Genomic DNA, 20784 nt, shown 5'->3' with positions numbered 1-20784 from the left:
GGGTCACGCAAGGGTCGTAGCAGACGACGGTTTATGCATATCGCCGTTCCTCTCAACAGTCAAAAGCCATCGCTAGAGTTCTTGTGAACCACAGCTGTTTGTTTCGTGCATAAAAACGTGCTATTGTAGATAAGCTCACATCGAGTTGCATTCAAATTACTAACTGACGACTACATTGTGAAAAAGGGAAACTGGATCACACGGGTTCACGATGGCTCAGGGGTAAGATCTTCTTCTTCTTCTCGATCGCTCAGACAGGGACTCCGGAACTTCTGATGAAGTCTGCAGTACAGCGAAGACTCTGCAGGGTGCCGAAGATCTTCTCCTGAACTGGTGTGTCAGCAGACCATGTTTCTGCTCGTAGTTTCTGGTGGATTGGACAGTGTTGGAGGAGGTGTTCCACTGTCATGTCTGCGATGCCACAGTGGCATACAGGCGTGTCCCCAATGTGGAATTTTGAGAACATGTGCTGCCTGAGTCTGCAGTGGCCGGTTCTCAGGCGCACAATGATGACCTGGTCTTTTCTGGAGAGTTGATAGTAACTGTCTCTAGGGTTGTAGTGAGGGTGTTGTTGCAGCCACCTTTTCCGTTGCTTCTAGGGGTAAGATAAACCACGCAAAAATAAATTCTTTGAAAATTGTTCGCTCTTTACGGAGGGCACCTAGGATGTTCTCAATCGGTGAGTGTTTAAATGAAAGGGTGTTTGTACTGTGTGTAAAAGCCTGACCGTATCTGTGATGGTTTACGGGAGGCTTACTGTGCCTTTAAGCAAACAAACAAACAAAAAAATTGTGGTTGAGGTCAAATTTGCACTACCGTGTCTCGCACTAGAGTTCCTTCCAGCAGTCTGTCTGCCCTCCTCTCTCACAGCAATGTTTTTCTCTGTTCGTGCATTAAAAATGTATATTTGATTATGCGAGGAAGAACTGTACATCCCTTTTCTATAAAAGACAAGAAATTCCTCCGAGGTAGGAAAAACACCCCCGTCAAAGGGAAATAACCTTCTCAGTTGGTGGCAGTGACTGAGTAAGAATGGTTATTTCCCTTTGACCATTAAGATGTCCCTCTATAAGTCCTTGTATAATTTTAATCCACCAATAACTCCCTAACCGTGTGTTTGACTGGTCCCAATTTTTGTAAGGACCGTCTCAGGAATGTATAGAACCTGTTCACCAAGTTTGGTGACGATCGGTCCGTTCATTCTTGAGATCTATATGCGAACACAAACAAACAAACAAACACATGGACCGAATCCAATAACTCCCTAACCGTGTGTTTGACTGGTCCCAATTTTTGTAAGGACCGTCTCAGGAATGTATAGAACCTGTTCACCAAGTTTGGTGACGATCGGTCCGTTCATTCTTGAGATCTATATGCGAACACAAACAAACAAACACATGGACCGAATCCTATACACACCCCTATACCGGGGGTGTAATAATCGAACATTATTGCGTCAGAAATTTGAAATAAATGAATGAATGAATGATGCATTAATAAATACATCAATAAATGCATAAATAAATGCATAAAGCATAAATAAATCAATATTCATAAATGAATGCATACATTAATTAATTATTAAATAAATAAAAATGAAAAAGTACATAAATGATAAATAAATAAGTAAATAGGCATATAAATACTTGAATAAAAGAACAAAGTATCAAATATATACATTAATTGTGGAAAGTCCCATTTATTTGAAATTCAAAGGAGAAAAACCTGGGAGTAAAGAAGCTAACCTATCTCTTGAAGACACTTACCTGATGGCTGTTGGAAGTGCAACTGGCTCATGCAGACTTCGAGCACTACTTTATTGGCATCAACAGCTTTTGTTGACTTTGATGATGAAAGGCAGTGTCAGGAGTGTATACAGTATCACTCACTTTAATGGAGTATAAATAGTGTAACTTAAAATCCACGTGCTGCAGGCTATTTTTCTCATTCACCCACTGTGAAGTGGGCAATATGAGGTGTGAAGAGGTGCTCTTGAATTTGGTGAGGAAAGGCCAAAAAGGAGACTGTGTGTGCGTGTGTGTGTGTGCGTGTGTGTGTATGTTCGCGAGCACGCGCACACATGCTCAGGAAACTGAAGCTTTTAGCTTTTACAGTCATTGATTGGAAGCGTATTTGTACTTCCTGTGGGCATTCTTCTCTGGCGTACCCATTATCCACAGCTATTTGTTTTGTTCCTTCTATCGCACGGGGAGTTGTGCTTCAAGTGTTGTGGTCCGCGTGCTTGTATGTTGTTGTGCGTATTGTTCTGTGTGCGAGGCGTCGTCATGGTGTCTGAAGATGTTTCGTTAACTACACTATACTTTTCTTCGTGCTATAGTTATGTATTTCAATGTGTTGGGTTAATGTGTTCTTCAGAAATGAATGTATGGTGCATGGTGGCTACGTGTGGTGGCTAAGAACCGTTGCTAAGAGTGTGTCACGTTTGGTTGCCATGTTTGCTAGGTGTGCTAGTCTTGGCGATCCACCACAGAAACACATAGAACATATAACAGTGGGCGTACACACATACGTACAATGATGACGGACAATTTACAAACAAACGTGCGGTTGAACCGCGGATACGCTCATTGCTGACAGCACCGACATCACACCGGTTTAGACTAGAGAGAAATTAACATTCCACATTCAAAACCTTTAGACAAGAAAGAATCTTGAAGCATACCACACACAGTTCAATTTACTTTAAGAATGATCACAACATATTACAAAATATACATCCTATTTCCCTATCCTATTAGAGTTAAAGTCGTCATACCTTGACTATTCGTTGACCGGGTACCAGACGGATGTCTTCTTATTCAGTGGTCAGGCCCGTCGCGATATAACCTTCGTGGTTGAAAACGACGTTAAACACCAAATAAAGAAAGATCAGTGGTCAGGGCCGAGAGCTGAGAGCTGAGAGAGCGAATATGTAATCCTATATATCCGTTTCTGTCTTTTCTTATTCTTCCGTTTGATTGGTTATTCGTTTGATTTACTACTCTGCGTTTCGTGACCTTCGGTTGCCAGTTTATCTCTTATTAAACCGAATCTGTCATAACATTCTTCATAACTCCTTATCATCAACAAACTTTTGCCTTGTTGGCTTTAATTCTTGTCTACATTATTACTTAAACTTGGAACCTATCTTTCATGTACTAAGTGACCCCTTGGCTGCTAAATTTATTCTTCAATCTCACTGTACAACTAGCTCGTTACTATTAACTAAATTCCATATATAATATTTACGATTATCGTTAAAACCTAAATCCCTTTTAAACTCTAAAATCCTAATTTTCACCCTGTGATACTTCCATCTTCACCAAATCTTACCAGAAGATTTAATGGTTTTCCAACAAACCCCAACCTACCCCGTTTTATTCATACACGCGCAAAAAGGAAACGCAAACACACACGCTCGGCGCGCTCGATCGTAGTTTAATTATATTAAACATACGTGGTTGCAAATACTAATCTAAACAGTTAAGTAGTGATTCATTGTTGACATTTCTACTAGGGCTTTAGCATGCACAAAGACGGTTAAAGGCACAGTAGACTTTTTGACAGAGTGCTTTTGTTCAATTTTGCATTCACTAATTTTGGGATGTTGTTTAACATGAGCCACCAAGTATGAGATTTTGTATAAAATAAATAAAAGTTGTTATTTAATAGTTATGTGTTTACAAACAACTACCTCCAACACTACAACTCCCTCCACTGCCTGGCACCAGCGTCCGGTAGATAACATGCTATTGTGTACAGTGATACCATACGCTTGCAAGACTGAAAACACCAGGCCAACGGCCACGCTGTTAACTCTGGCTATCAAAAAGAAGAATCCAAGTAAACAGATTGTAACTTGTAAGCAGTTTTTTAATCACAAAAGCAAGGTACGATTTGCATGAGAGAATGACAAAACTGGGCTAGATAGTTTCCTTGGCAGTCAGAGATATAAACTTAAGTACATATACGCCGAATCAGAAAGCAAGTAGAACTAGCGATGTATGCACGAGAAACTGACAAAAAGCGGAGCAGAGATCAGCGATCTTCCACAGCAGTGACAGATACAAAACCAAAGCAAAGCATAAACAAACAAACAGCAACAACAACATCAAAATTAAAAGCTGTTGTCGTTGGTAACCCGAATTCCAACGTAAACTGTACCAGCCCAGCCTAATCTTCGTAGAAGTCCGAGTCGCGGTGGACGTTGAACAGGATCTTTTCCATTTGTTGGGCTGTGTCGTCGGCCAGAGGCCAGTACGGAGGGTCCTCAAACACGCTGTAGCTATAGCAGCCTGGATGAGGCCCGTACCATCCTGCTCCCTTTTCATTTGCACTTGCACTTGCACAGTTAGTTGGCTGGTGGTCGTAGGAACTGAACGAGGTGGACTCCGAAGGACTGTAGTGAAAGCCGTTTCCACCGGGGTCCTCCTTGGTGAAGAAGCGATTGTATCGAAGCTCGTAGTTGCTTGACTCATTGCCGATGTTGAAGTCCATGTAGAATGAGGCGGTCTTTTGCCCACCATGGTCGTACATGGCGAACACATTGATGGAGTAGTTGGCCTGGTCAAGCAGCTGGTGAAGCTTGTCAAGACCGATAAAGTAGCATTCTCGGTCAGGGATCTGTTGATTGCTGATTCCTAAGCCATTCTTGTAGTCAGACCAGGTCTTGTTTGACCAAGGGGGCGAGTTTTGGTACAGTCGAATCAGTGGTTGTGTGTTCCCATGGCCATACCCGAATTCGCACATTACCTGCACATTATAGTATTAATTACCACTTACGATATTAGACTGAAGTCTAAATGTTGCTGGTACAAGAAGTGAAATTAAGCAGAGTAAAAACACCTACCTTCCCGTGTCAACGATCATGTAACCACCACGGACCTGTCGAGAGGTTTTCGTGGTATTTAAACATCCTTTGTCTTTGACTTGGAAACTTACAACAACAAAAATAACCAGATTGGCTGTTTCCCGTGCAGAGCGTGAACTTTTGGGCGAATTAATTTTGCAGGTTAATATCGATTACAATTACTAATTAATTCACCCCTCCCCTCACTATGCATTGAAAGCTTCTGGGCTATCGCTTTTAGTGTGTGTGTGTGTGTGTGTGTGTGTGTGTGTGTGTGTGTGTGTGTGTGTGTGTGTGTGTGTGTGTGTGTGTGTGTGTGTGTGATATGGTGATTCAGAATATTAATGCTGACAATGCTCACCACAAAAGGAGCTGGTGAAGTAAGAGGCTGGATAAGGTACTCCCCGTCGGAAGATCCTGTTTGATGTCCGTTGTCGAATCCTTCCGTGCAGTCTAAAGATTTAAAAAAAAAAACAAAACAAAAAAAAACTTTGAAACAAGTTTTCTGTTGATATGTCTGACATTCTGAATATTGATGAATTTCCTCCGTTCTTCGTTACGATATTTATGAGTAGTGACCAACAGCAGCAAACCAACAAACGAACCATGCTTGCAAAACAAAGAGACCCGTTGCATGGGATAAGTGCATCTCCCAATCTGTTCGAAATGATTTGAGGAGTTCTGGTCAAACGATATTAAAAGGAATGCATCTGTTCAGAGAAAACAGATATTCACAGTGACACATTTGAGCAAGATAAGGAGATGGGACGCTGGATTGAGGGGATTGGGGGATGGGGCTCTGCTATAATCTGTTAGCAGGTTCCTCATTCTAAGCACACTTACCTCTCATGTAGCGGTTACAGGTTTCGCCGGCGTAAGGTAGCGGACACAGACACCTGTCGCCATCTGCAGTTCCCCCGTTTTGACATGGCATCTCCGTCGTGACAGACTGGGCAGGCTGGCCCGTTGGTGATGATGGTGCTATGTACCCATCGTCCTGCGAAAGAACCAAGAGAAATATCGAAACCGTGTCATGCTTATGATTTTTGAGTCACTTGAGAAAAAGTGACTCTATGTAATCGGTCAGTGTTAGTCTGTCCGGCCGGCCGTCCGGCCGGCCGTCCGGCCGGCCGTCCGTAGACACCACCTTAACGTTGGACTTTTCTCGGAAACTATCAAAGCGATCGGGCTCATATTTTGTTTAGTCGTGACCTCCAATGACCTCTACACTTTAACGATGGTTTCGTTGACCTTTGACCTTTTTCAAGGTCACAGGTCAGCGTCAAAGGAAAAATTAGACATTTTATATCTTTGACAAAGTTCATCGGATGTGATTGAAACTTTGTAGGATTATTCTTTACATCAAAGTATTTACATCTGTAGCCTTTTACGAACGTTATCAGAAAAACAAGGGAGATAACTAGCCTTTTCTGTTCAGCAACACACAACTTAACGTTGGGCTTTTCTCGGAAACTATAAAAGTGACCGGGCTCAAATTTTATGTGAACGTGACTCATTGTGTTGTGAATAGCAATTTCTTCCTGTCCATCTGATGCCTCATATAATATTCAGAACTGCGAAAGTGACTCGATCGAGCGTTTGCTCTTCTTGTTAAAGCTTATAAGTCAGTTAATCAGTTCGGTAATCAGTTCGGTAATCAGTTCGTTATGTCAATCGATTGTGACTCAGTTTATGAGTCTGGAAATTCCAAAGTCCCGCCTTTTCAAGTCAGCATTAGAGAGTCTCGAACAGTCCAAGTAAAAAAAGGTCTTTGGCTATTTCTGTCACCGACTTTGTGCTAGCTGCGTGTCACAAAAAAAAAGAATAAACAATAAAAATACAGGATTGTGGGTTACAAGGAGATATTCCCAGCATATTAAGCAACTTTAACAATTTGAAAATGTTGTTCAGACCAGGTTGATGAAAGTTGCGTGCTGAATGATGCAGATTGAAATTTGGCTTTTCTTTTTAAAACCACCTTAAAATCACATTGTGTACTTGGCAACGGCTACCAGCACGTCTACTCATACAATATGTTGGCCAGTCTCAGGGGTTGTGAACGATGACGTCTGTCCATCGTCTTGTTGCAACGACGACGAAAGTTTGTTCAGCTGCAATTCAAAAGCAGCACGTCTAGCAAAACAACAGTGCAACTAAACTACCAACCAACCAATTCACCAACCATAAAAACAACGACACAAGAAAAACAAACGTATACACTAGCAATTCATTTTGAAGAATTCATGTACAGCCTGCGTAAGTATAACAAGACACAAACACGAAGTGGATCCTTGATTATGAATGTTTGACACCCGTCACCGTGTGTGAAAATTAAAAGAGATATTCCTCACCAAGGAAAAACTGTCTCAGATTGCCCCAAGAGCCATACTGTTTGGTTCGGGGCTTGGAATTGTGTCACCATACACAAGGAATACCGTAAACACTGTGTCTTAAACGGCGTTATTCAAATTGTATACACTGTGTTTTGGCTCACTTGGCAGACTCTCCTTGTATTGTGTCTTAGTTTTCGCTTTGTTTCCTGACAGCAGTGAAACGAACGTGGATTAATACAGATCAGAGTATATTTGTTTTATTATGTGCCAAACGTGTGAGTCCGCCAGTTCTGCAAAGAACTATGACGATGAACTAAATCGGGGAAGAGTTTGCATAACAAAACCGTTGTATTGTATGTCCTATTTTCGTTATTTAAATGAATTAGCATATTTAGAGGCACTTTTACATAAATTATTGCACGTGCGTCTGAATTGCAGTACGGTCAGTGTTCCTTGGACTTCTTAAGGTCAAATTCACCAGAAAACATTTCAAAATTGGCGTCTTAGGTAGTATCTGTTTTATTGATATGATTCTGCACGCACGATGTTAACCCGTGATTTGTAAAAATGTAAAAACATTTGACAAATTATGTCAAACCGAAAACCGCGATTTGTAAATATGTACAAAATATCGCATTCCACAAAGTAATGCCTTTTATTATTATTAATATTTGTTGTTAAGAGCCTATATGCTGGGTGGTCGGGGTGGTTTGGGCCCGATAGATAAAATATTACGATTTTTAGCATAACAAAGAAAACAAAACCGAATTTCCCAGCGATGGGACAATAAAGTAAAGAAGAAAAAAAAGGAAAAAAATCCAATAGATCCCTTGACTTTGGGGTAGCGCGACTCGCAAAAATATATATAAATCTAATAGATCCCTTGACTTTGGAGATGACAAGAAAATATCGGGCGCATTTACGTGATTTGTAAAACATTTTACAAATCGCGGGGCGCGTCCCGTGATTTGTAAAAATATTTTACGAATCTAGCTAAAATCCCCTGGCCAAATGAAAGAGAAACCTTTTAGTCGCCAATGATTTCCTTTTACATTTTTGATGCTTTAAGTGTGCTTTTGGAGCCAGAAACGGTCAATGTAAACAAAACACCTTTGCATTTTTGCCGTTAGCTTTGCATGACCGACGTAAAAACAAACTGCTCCAAAACAATAATGACATGACTAGCTCTGAGAGAGCAGTCGGGAAATCTGCTTTCTTTCTTTATTTGGTGTTTAACGTCGTTTTCAACCGTTCAAGGTTATATCGCGACGGGGGAAATCTGCTGCAATTTGTGAAATATTTGTTTGGTGAAAGGGAATCAAATTTGTTGAAACACTTGAACACACCTTCTTCATGAAGTAGCAGCCTTCATCAGGTTGGTTGTCGTGTGAACACAGGACGTTGGGCATGACTTCCTTTATCTCACACAGCACGCCTCCGTCCACTCCCCTGTCCGGGCACACAGTGACGCCTCGGCACTGGGCACTCTGCGAACATTGCCTCCCACACTCCAACGCAGACCTGGACCTCAATACATTTGGAGAAGATTGTATCCCTAGTGCTGGGGCCTGGCACACATGGTACACGCCAACGTCCTCGATGGTTGAGGACAATGATGTTGTGTCGGTAGTTTGAGCGATGGTGTGGCTTAGTGGGAACCCGGTGAGTAGGAGGATCAGCAGCTCTGTTTGGATCTCCATGATGACCGTGTTTGTGCTGCGTGGGATAGATGATTTTATTACAATACGAATAACAACAAAATATACTTTATTGTTAATTAAAATGAGAACATTACATTGGAAAATTGACTCGTGTAAGCCTACTGTCAGAGGTTTTCAGCTGATTACAGATCTCAAAAGAGCCTTGTTTGGCGCAGATGACACAAGTCAAACTAGAATTTCATGTTTTGAATGATACAATCTGGCACATGAGTTTTTCGTTTTCTTAAAAAATCACTATGGTCAATCAGTTTTGTAGTTACCTACATTTTCGTGATTTTTGACTCACATGCGAAGCAAAAGTGAGTCTATGTACTCACCCGAGTCGTCCGTCCGTCCGTCCCCCCCGTCCGGACGTCCGTCCGTCCGGACGTCCGTCCGTCCGGACGTCCGTCCGGAAAACTTTAACGTTGGATATTTCTTGGACACTATTCAGTCTATCAGTACCAAATTTGGCAAGATGGTGTATGATGACAAGGCCCCAAAAAACATACTTAGCATCTTGACCTTGCTTCAAGGTCAAGGTCGCAGGGGCCATAAATGTTGTCTAAAAAACAGGTATTTTTCACATTTTTTCCATTTTCTCTGAAGTTTTTGAGATTCAATACCTCACCTATATATGATATATAGGGCAAAGTAAGCCCCATCTTTTGATACCAGTTTGGTTTACCTTGCTTCAAGGTCAAGGTCACAGGAGCTCTTCAAAGTTGGATTGTATACATATTTTGAAGTGACCTTGACCCTGAACTATGGAAGATAACTGTTTCAAACTTAAAAATTATGTGGGGCACATGTTATGCTTTCATCATGAGACACATTTGGTCACATATGATCAAGGTCAAGGTCACTTTGACCCTTATGAAATGTGACCAAAATAAGGTAGTGAACCACTAAAAGTGACCATATCTCATGGTAGAAAGAGCCAATAAGCACCATTGTACTTCCTATGTCTTGAATTAACAGCTTTGTGTTGCATGACCTTGGATGACCTTGACCTTGGGTCAAGGTCACATGTATTTTGGTAGGAAAAATGTGTAAAGCAGTTCTTAGTGTATGATGTCATTGCTAGGTTTAGTTATTTGACCTTGACCCTGAAGGTCAAGGTCATGTAAAGGTCAAGGTCAAGCATGTGAGTCGTATGGGCTTTGCCCTTCTTGTTTTTCATATTAAGGCCAGACACAAAAAAGTACATGTTCATGACTATTGTTTTCTGTTTCTTAATGCCGGTTTTGTTTCTGTCTGAAACAGTTTCGAATACAGATGTTAAAAGTGTTTCCGAACATGATTTCATGTATCCGAATTTTCATGCAATCTATTCACCATATCCACTAAAGTACATATGTGATAGAGGAACTTTTTGATTTTGCAGTTTTGTTGTAATTCTTTTTGTTAGGTTTGTAGACCTGTGTACGTCTTTTGTATGTTCTTAAACGTTTGCGTGAAACAAAATAAAAAGTTGTGCTTTTATCAACGAATTCCTGTGCAAATAAGATACCAACCAGCATACATAATTTCAAAACTGTATCCCTTTTCAAGAAAAAAAAGTCTGAACATCTTAAAAAGTAGAAATAATGCCAAGAACTCATTTTGACCAAAAAAATGTCAAAAACAAAAGCTTTCCAGAAACTATTGTCAAACCGGTACTTTCTGTAAATGGGCGATACCGATTTATATTTTACACTCACAGCTTTACGACTTGCTATTCTGTTAAGAAGACACTCAGGCCCTTTCAACCATTTGCATGGTGTTTTAGTTTTCCCTCCCAATTTTAAAACACAAGACCACAGGATGTTGCAATAAATCTGGATTAAATTACATATTCCTACTCCGAATCACATGTAGCATTGACACAATCGGAGATGCTAGGTTCTGTACAGGCTAACCGTCTAAGGGAAGCAACCCCAACCACAAAAGTGTAAACGTAGCCATGGTAATGCCCATACACCCGGGGAGTTACCTCCCCTCGTGCATGCCATGTCACTACTGCTACTGAACACGTGGTTCCTATCATTCGACCTTACAGCTTTCGAGGGAGCAGGTTGTTGTATTTTTGGGCTCCCCTGTGGCTGCGCTGTTGGTGTTGTTTTGACACCCACCGGCCACGTTACCGTCTATCTTGCCTCCTGCTTCGTAGTTGGTGAGCTCTTTCCATTTTGGTCATTATTTTGACAGGAAATTTGTTGTAGTTGCTGATTTTCGTCCGTGTTTGGACCTGTGATATTTCAGTGACTACTGTTGGCCGCCATTTTTGTTGTCAGCATGAGTTGACAGTTTTTGTGGCTAGGCCGATGTATTTTGGAGGTAAACGTATTTTTACCTTCTTACTTGCTTGCTGCTTTGTTTAGTTGGTAAGCTTGTTCCTTCTTGTCTTTAGTTTGACAGGAATTTATCTATAGTTGCTGACTTTTTGTCCGTTTGGACTCCTAAATGCGTTTCAGTAACTTATCTTGTGGCCGCCACTTTCGGTTGCTCAGCTTTCCTGACAGCTTATTTCGGTGGCTAGGCCTATGTTATGGTGAGGTTCTCCTTACTTTACCTGCGTTTTTGCCTTCTGCTTTGTTAGTTGGTAAGCCATTTCATATTTCGTCATTACTTTGACAGGAATTTTTGTTATTGCTTAATTTTCGTCCGTTTTGGACTTCTAAATTTTGTCCAGTAACTTATCGCTTGGCCGCCATTTTGTGTATCAGCGTCGCTGACAGTTACTTGGCTAGGCTTTAGCAGGTATCTACCAGTCCGTAGGACTTGTCGTGGTTTCGAATTTAACATGTTTGTTATGTTTTGTTCGTTACTCTTTCTGCCTCGAACAAACACTTTGTGGGGCAGTCATATACTGTTGTACGTCCTGTTTCTTCTCCTCGCCTTCTCTGCCGTTAGCAGATCAGGTGTCTGAGTTATCTTTGTGAAGAAATGTTCGCGTTCCAAGCCTGCGTCTTCCGTTGGTCCCGCTGTCTGTGGGCGACGTCACCTTGTTGGCTTCTTTGACGCTTCCGGCCGAGACGTTGTCTTGGGCGGATGTTTTGCTTCTTCGTCTTCTACCGCTGTGGTTGGCGATTCAAGTAAGTCGAGCTGGTCCACAGGCCCTCGTGAGGCCGTCGGACAGTCCCTGCTGGGACACAGCTCTTTTCGGCGGGTTCACGACCCGCAAACCCCTGTTCAGTCGCACCCTGGCTTCACTGAAGACCATTGTGTGGCTGAGCAATGGCGGCAGTTGGTTCCGGCTACTTCTCCGACGTACGCACCCGCTGGGGTCGTTTCCGGATTTGTCTAGCCGTTTCCGACTGCTGCGCTTCCGGCACTCGCCGGAAGCATAGGTCCCCCGATGTACGCACCCGCTGTGGTCGTTTCCGGGGTTGACCAGGTCCCCCGATGTGCGCACCCGCTGTGGTCGTTTCCGGGGTTGACCGGACGTTGCCCCCCGGGCATTTGTCCTCTGTTCAGTCGCACCCTGGCTTCTCTGAAGACCATTGTGTGGCTGGGCAATGGCGGCAGTTGGTTCCGGCTACTTCTCCGACGTACGCACCCGCTGGGGTCGTTTCCGGAGTTGTCTAGCCGTTTCCGACTGCTGCGCTTCCGGCACTCGCCGGAAGCATAGGTCCCCCGATGTACGCACCCGCTGTGGTCGTTTCCGGGGTTGACCAGGTCCCCCGATGTGCGCACCCGCTGTGGTCGTTTCCGGGGTTGACCGGACGTTGCCCCCCGGGCATTCGTCCTCTGTTCAGTCGCACCCTGGTTTCCGCGAGGACCATTGTGTGGCGGAGCAGTGGCGGTAGCCGTTTCCGGCGCTGCGCTTCCGGCACTCGCTGGAAGCATAGGTCCTCTGACGTACGCACCCGCTGTGGTCGTTTCCGGAGTTGACCGGACGTTGCCCCCCGGGCATTCGTCCTCTGTTCAGTCACACCCTGGCTTCCTTGAAGACCATTGTGTGGCGGAGCAATGGCGGTAGCCGTTTCTGGCGCTGCGCTTCCGGCACTCGCTGGAAGCATAGGTCCTCTGACGTACGCACCCGCTGTGGTCGTTTCCGGGGTTGACCGGACGTTGCCTTTAGGGCATTCGGGCTTCTGGCCTCCGTCCTCGCATTCGGCGCTTCCGCTTTTCGCGGTCTCGTCTTGTGCTTTCCGGCTCCGCCCGGATTTACTGCTCCTTTCGCTTCCACTTCCTCCCGGATGTCGGTAGCTGAGGAGCAACGCCAGCCCTTCGGGCAGGTGTTGTCTCAGCCCTGGCCGATGTAGTCAGCGTTTCAACCTTCGGTTGTCGCGTCGACTGCCGTTCCGGTTCCTGCGGCTGCAGACTTGCCGTCTTCTCTCTCTTAGCCTGGTCGAGGCATGAGTTAGGACGACGTCGGGGGGGACGGATTTCCGGTTTTCCGGTTATGCCGTTTCACCGGCCTTCCACCAGTACGTGGACTTCGGTTTTTTCGCCGGTTGTGTCGGACATTCAGTCTGTCGTCAGCGATTCCACATGTGCTGGTTATTGGGAAAAAGGCTTAACGCTGTCCTCTAAGCTGCGGCAGAGGTCACGTCGAAGGTTTTCCCGGACGGGGTTTCGGCCTCCTACACTTCCTGTCTGGAAGCATAGGTCCTCCATCACAAGCGCACGTAGTGGCTTGTCTGGGGTTGATCGAGGACTGGCCTACGGGCGTTCGGGTTCCGGCCCCAGTCCTCTTCTGTTCTGTCTCACTCTTGTTCCGTCGTGGGCATTTGTGTTTCACAAGTGCAGAAGCCGTTGTCGGCGTGGTGTTTCCGGTTTTACTGGAAGCATAAGTCCTCCATTTCAAGTACACGTTGCGGTTTTGACTGGAGTTGACAGAGGACTGGCCTACGGGCGTTTGGGCTTCCGGCCTCAGTCTACTCTATGCAACTTTCGCTTCCGTTTTTTGCGGTTTTGTCTGCTGCATTTCCGGCTCTGTTCGGATACACTTCTCCTCTTCCTGACACTCCTCCGGAGGTCGGTGGGTGAGGAACAGCGGCTGGCCTACGGGCATTTAGGCTTTCAGCCTCAGCCGGGGCAGTCTTCACTTTACCTGTTGGGTGTTGCGTTTACTGCCTATTCAGTTCAGGTGGCCCTGGACGTTTCCCCTATTCACGACCGTCAGTAGGGGGATGAGTCAGGTCTTTTTCCGGTTGGATGGTTTTCCGGTTTCCGGTCATCTCATTCATCAGTTTACCACCAGCAACTGTGACTTCGGTTTGCGTTCGTAGCTGAGCTATTCTGGTTCTCAGTCTTTAGTCAGCAATCGAACACGTTCTGGATTTCCGTCGAAGCTCAAGCTTCGGCTCAGGATTTCCCTTGGGTGCATCGACATTGGTGGCTTCCTTGTTGGTTGACTTTGTTGTCGATGTCGGACTTCCGTTCCGTGAAGATAGGATGTTTTCCTACTTCCGGTTCCTTAGTCACCTTTTGTAGGTACCACGGTTTGCAGGTTTTGGCTAGGCCATCTCCTCCCGAAGGTGGTATCTCTACTGTTTTGGTTCTGCCGCTGTTTCTACTATGGTTCAGTTCCGGAACATGCTCAGCCTTGGCTGGCTTCGGCTACACGGGCTTCACCTTTTGTTCCTTCTTGCTTATTCAGCCTTTGGAACTTGCCTCCTTTCTCTACTCTGTTGGCCAGCCCTTGCTAGGGTGAGCATGGAGCAGATGAGGCTGCCCTTCCTTCACTACGCTCGTACGGCGGGTGTCGGAGGGACTCGTTTCTCTCGCTTTCTCTGTTCCCTGAACAGTCAAAGAGAGTCGCTTAAACTTTGCCTGCAGTAGAGATTCAGTCGAATAGAGATCACCAGGTCTCTGACTGCTTTACAAGGGTTGAAGGAAGGTAAGGCTAGCATACTCAGAAACATGCTTAGCAGAAGCATGCTCATTCCTCTGGTTAAGCTAAGCTGGCAGCCAATAGGCAGCCTTGGCTGGGCAACAGCCATTCCACGTTGCGGCGATGGTGGTTGTTGCCTTCCCGTTTCTTGTGGCTTGTGGGGTTCTCTGGCTTCAGGTTACCCCTGTTTGGCCACAAACGTTTGGACTTTGGTCCTTGTTGTCTTTCATCGAGTCGGACTCTGTCTTTCTCTAGTGATCAGACGCGTTCTGGTGTTTCGTCCAAACTTAAGGTACGCTTGAGTTGGCCTCGGAAGTAACATTCAGGTTTTCCTGAGGGGGCATTGTCTTGGACAATGGATGTTTGAGGAGTAGTTCTTTGTGGCTTTCCTCCTCTCTCTCAGGTTTTGGCTACTCTTCCCCTTCGGGCAGAGGTTTAGCTAAGGTTCGGTTCCTGTGACTTCAGTCTTGGGCCTTTCCTCTCTTCTTCCTCATCTTAGTATGAGGCGAGTCAGGATGACGTCTGTTGGGTCGGGTTTCCTTACAGTCACCCGGCTACAAAAGGCAACTTTGTCTAGGGCGGTTGTCCGTTTTTCTCCGCGTTGGACTCTGTCTTCAGACAGGGACAGACGCGCTCGAGGTTTTCTGGCCAAACTCAGGTAGGCTCTTGATTTGGCTAGGAAGTTAACTGCCTGTTTTTTCCCTGAGAACTCTGGTTTCGGGAGTCTTATGGCTGGCTGGCTTCACGGTTTACGTTTACCAGTCTTGGTTTTCTGCTTTCGGTTTTTGATTCACTCTCGATTACCTTCAAGCAGACTGTTTTGGGAACATTCTGGCTTTTAGCCATTTTGTTTATGGTTGCCAGTCACATCGGTTTTTGACCACCGTGGGTCCTCACTTCCGGTAGCTTACGCACAGTCGTAAGTGGCTGCTGTCGGGTGCTACCTCTCTCCCTGCGTTCGCAGGGACTGGTAGGGGATAACTGGCGACCTTCTATTTGTGAGTTTTCCCTTCGAGGTGGACTCTGGTACTTAGTGCTTGGATGTCTCTCTCTCGCTCTTTCGTGGGGATTGGTCACTCTTATTTTGAGCTGACTTCTTTCTCACAAGCCTTTTGGGCTTTACTACATCCCAAGGTTTGCAGACTTTGGCATGGTTGTCTTAAGGTCACCGCGGGGGTTCGTCCTTCTCAGTTGAGGGGACAACCTTACGCACGGATCTTCTCAGGACTTTAGCATTTCCTTCCAATAAAAGGGGGGGGGGAAGCTTGTCTTTCCCTTGGCTCGCCAGGGTTATTAATCCAAGGCTTGGGTCTATTCCTGTGCTGTTTTTTACGGCTAGGAGATTGGAAGAAGTGCTGAGCACAGCTTTCTGGATCTCTGAGGTTGTCTCTTTCGCTTTCGCCTGAGATACTTCTCGGCTGTCAATCAGGACTTTCCTTGGTTCCCTCACTGCCTGTTGGCAGTGGGCCAGCCCTGGCAAGGGCTTTTGAGTGGGTTAGTTTTTCTTTCCCACTGGGACCGCCCTGATTCTTTGGCAGCGGTCCAGGTTTTTGGCAAGGTTTTTTGAGTGAGTTAGATTTTTCTTTCCCACCGCCTTGTTGTTGTAATCTGCTACATGTGATTCGGAGTAGGAATATGTAATTTAATCGAAAATTTTATTGTAAATTTTCATTTAATAAATATACCTACCCGAATCACATAGTATATTCCCTCCCGCCAACCCCGCTTTTGATTTGGAGAATTTATTCTTTAGGTCGAATGATAGGAACCACGTGTTCAGTAGCAGTAGTGACATGGCATGCACGAGGGGAGGTAACTCCCCGGGTGTATGGGCATTACCATGGCTACGTTTACACTTTTGTGGTTGGGGTTGCTTCCCTTAGACGGTTAGCCTGTACAGAACCTAGCATCTCCGATTGTGTCAATGCTACATGTGATTCGGGTAGGTATATTTATTAAATGAAAATTTACAATAAAATTTTCGAGTATGCTGTGCAAACCTGCTTTAGTACATTTATACATTTCATGATGAATATATACGGTAAAAAGTTGCTCTGTGACAAGGAACAGACTTTTACTTCTATCAATATTTGTCAAATTTTAAAAGTATAACAAAAATTGTACCGGCACGATTGGCCTAGTGGTAAGGCGTCCGCTCCGTGATCGGGAGGTCGTGGGTTCGAACCCCGGCCGGGTCATACCTAAGACTTTAAAATTGGCAATCTAGTGGCTGCTCCGCCTGGCGTCTGGCATTATGGGGTTAGTGCTAGGACAGGTTGGTCCGGTGTCAGAATAATGTGACTGGGTGAGACATGAAGCCTGTGCTGCGACTTCTGTCTTGTATGTGGCGCACGTTATACCGTATTTTCCGGGTTACAAGGCGCTACAGCGCATAAGGCGCACCCCCTTCTTAAAAAAAATTGTAATCCAGTCACCCATTGGGCGCAGGGGGCCGATAGGGCGCACCAAAATTGAAAAAGTATACCGGCAACAAACGGTCGAAGAATGAAAATAAGCCGCACATCAAAGGAAGAATACAGAGTGGAAATATGTGTGCTCTGTGTGTGCGGCGAGATCAAAGGCAGGTCCATTGTGATAGCTGGGTTGCCTTGTTTATAGACACTGACCTTCTTCCCAGGGGTCAATGACCCAGTTTTAGCTATGAGAGGTGGTTCCCCTGTCATATCTGAGAGAGGAAACACTTCCTGCACCGGGGTCAGTGACCGAGTTTAACCCATGGGGCGGTCTCTTTGATGTCTTGAGAGGAAACTTGGCCAGGGTAGTACCTAGTAGCTGAAACATGCATTATCACAAGTTTTTGACTGGTACTCAGGCGGTCTTTTTGATTTTTTTCGTATTTCATACACGGATTAGGCGCTTCCTTATACAAGGCGCAGGGGTCAAACTCGAGGAAAAAAGTCGCGCCTTATGACCCGGAAAATACGCACGTTATATATGTCAAAGCAGCACCGCCCTGATAATTATGGCCCTTCATGGTCGGCTGGGCGTTAAGCAAACAAACAAACAAAAATTGTGGTTGAGGTCAAATTTGCACTACCGTGTCTCGCACTAGAATTCCTTCCAGCAGTCTGTCTGCCCTCCTCTCTCACAGCAATGTTTTTCTCTGTTCGTGCATTAAAAATGTATATTTGATTATGCGAGGAAGAACTGTACATCCCTTTTCTATAAAACAAAATCGAACATTATTGCGTCAGAAAATTGAAATAAATGAATGAATGAATGATGCATTAATAAATGCATCAATAAATGCATAAATAAATGCATCAAGCATAAATAGATAAATATTCATAAATGAATGCATACATTAATTAATTATTAATAAATAAAAATGAAAAAATACATAAATGATAAATAAATAAGTAAATAGGCATATAAATACTTGAATAAAAGAACAAAGTATCAAATATATACATTAATTGTGGAAAGTCCAATTTATTTGAAATTCAAAGGAGAAAAACCTGGGAGTAAAGATCCGAAGCTAACCTATCTCTTGAAGACACTTACCTGATGGCTGTTGGAAGTGCAACTGGCTCATGCAGACTTCGAGCACTACTTTATTGGCATCAACAGCTTTTGTTGACTTTGATGATGAAAGGCAGTGTCAGGAGTGTATACAGTATCACTCACTTTAATGGAGTACAAATAGTGTAACTTAAAATCCACGTGCTGCAGGCTATTTTTCTCATTCACCCACTGTGAAGTGGGCAATATGAGGTGTGAAGAGGTGCTCTTGAATTTGGTGAGGAAAGGCCAAAAAGGAGACTGTGTGTGCGTGTGTGTGTGTGTGTGTGTATGTATGTCTGTGCGTGTGTGTGTGTGTGTGTATGTTCGCGAGCACGCGCACACATGCTCAGGAAACTGAAACTTTTAGCTTTTACAGTCATTGATTGGAAGCGTATTTGTACTTCCTGTGGGCATTCTTCTCTGGCGTACCCATTATCCACAGCTATTTGTTTTGTTCCTTCTATCGCACGGGGAGTTGCGCGTGTTGTGGTTGTGATTGTATGTTGTGCGTATTGTTATGTGTGCGTGGCGTCGTCATGGTGTCTGAAGATGTTTCGTTAACTACACTATATATACTTTTCTTCGTATTTCAAGTATTTCAATGTGTTGGGTTAATGTGTTCTTCAGAAATGAATGTATGGTGCATGGTGGCTACGTGTGGTGGCTAAGTACTAAGAGTGTGTCACGTTTGGTTGTCATGTTTGCTAGGTATGCTAGTCTTGGCGATCCACCACAGAAACACATAGAACGTATAACAGTGGGCGTACACACATACGTACAATGATGACGGACAATTTACAAACAAACGTGCGGTTGAACCGCGGATACGCTCATTGCTGACAGCACCGACATCACACCGGTTTAGACTAGAGAGAAATTAACATTCCACATTCAAAACCTTTAGACAAGAAAGAATCTTGAAGCATACCACACACAATTCAGGAAAACAATTTAAGAATTTACTTTAAGAATGATCACAACATATTACAAAATATACATCCTATTTCCCTATCCTATTAGAGTTAAAGTCGTCATACCTTGACTATTCGTTGACCGGGTACCAGACGGATGTCTTCTTATTCAGTGGTCAGGGCCGAGAGCTGAGAGAGCGAATATTTAATTTGTAATCCTATATTTATCCGTTTCTGTCTTTTCTTATTCTTCCGTTTGATTGGTTATTCGTTTGATTTACTATTCTGCGTTTCGTGACCTTCGGTTGCCAGTCTATCTCTTATTAAACCGAATCTATCATAACGTTCTTCATAACTCTTTATCATCAACAAACTTTTGCCTTGTTGGCTTTAATTCTTATCTACATTATTACTTAAACTTGGAACCTATCTTTCATGTACTAAGTGACCCCTTGGCTGCTAAATTTATTCTTCAATCTCACTGTACAACTCGTTACTATTAACTAAATTCCATATATAATATTTACGATTATCGTTAAAACCTAAATCCCTTTTAAACTCTAAAATCCTAATTTTCACCGTGTGATAGTTCCATCTTCACCAAATCTTACCAGAAGATTTAATGGTTTTCCAACAAACCCCAACCTGTACCTACCCCGTTTTATTCATACACGCGCAGAAAGGAAACGCAAACACTCACGCTCGGCGCGCTTGATCGTAGTTTAATTATATTAAACATACGTGGTTGCAATACTAATCTAAACAGGTAAGTAGTGATTCATTGTGGACATTTCTACTAGGGCTTTAGTATACACAAAGACGGCTAAAGGCACAGTAGACTTTTTGACAGAGTGCTTTTGTTCAATTTTGCATTCACTAATTTTGGGATGTTGTTTAACATGAGACCAAGTATGAGATTTTGTATTAACTAAATAAAAGTTGTTATTTAATAGTTATGTGTTTACAAACAACTACCACTAACACTACAACTCCCTCCACTGCCTGGCACAAGCGTCCGGTAGATAACATGCTATTGTGTACAGTGATACCATACGCTTGCAAGACTGAAAACACCAGGCCAACGGCCACGCTGTTAACTCTGGCTATCAAAAAGAAGAATCCAAGTAAACAGATTGTACCAGTTTTTTTAATCACAAAAGCAAGGTACGATTTGCATGAGAGAATGACAAAACCGGGCTAGATAGTTTCCTTGGCAGTCAGAGATATAAACTTAAGTACATATACGCCGAATCAGAAAGCAAGTAGAACTTGCGATGTATGCACGAGAAACTGACAAAAAGCGGAGCAGAGATCAGCGATCTTCCACAGCAGTGACAGATACAAAACCAAAGCAAAGCAAAAACAAACAAACAGCAACAACAACATCAAGATTATAAGCTGTCGTCGTTGGTAACCCGAATTCCATAGCAAACTGAACCAGCCCAGCCTAATCTTCGTGGAAGTCGGAGTCGCGGTGCACGTTGAACAGGATCTTCTCCATGTGTTGGGCTTTGTTGTCGGCCAGAGGCCAGTACGGGGGGTCCACAAACACGCTGCAGCTGTAGCAGTCTGGATGAGGCCCGTACCATCCTGCTCCCTTTCCACTTGTTGTTGCACAGTTAGTTGGCTGGTGGTCGTAGGA

The 20784-nt window shown here is 44.1% G+C and overlaps 1 protein-coding gene across 2 annotated transcripts in view; it reads left to right on the top strand.

Moving 5' to 3' along the window:
* LOC138948962 (coiled-coil domain-containing protein 18-like) overlaps positions 1-20784 on the top strand; it is a 170636-nt gene that overhangs the window by 46615 nt on the left and 103237 nt on the right. The gene's annotated exons all lie outside the window — the stretch shown is intronic.

This window comes from Littorina saxatilis, linkage group LG15, assembly GCF_037325665.1.
Source record: "Littorina saxatilis isolate snail1 linkage group LG15, US_GU_Lsax_2.0, whole genome shotgun sequence".
Classification (NCBI taxonomy): Eukaryota; Metazoa; Mollusca; class Gastropoda; order Littorinimorpha; family Littorinidae; genus Littorina; species Littorina saxatilis.
This window is presented reverse-complemented; position numbering and strand designations above follow the sequence as displayed.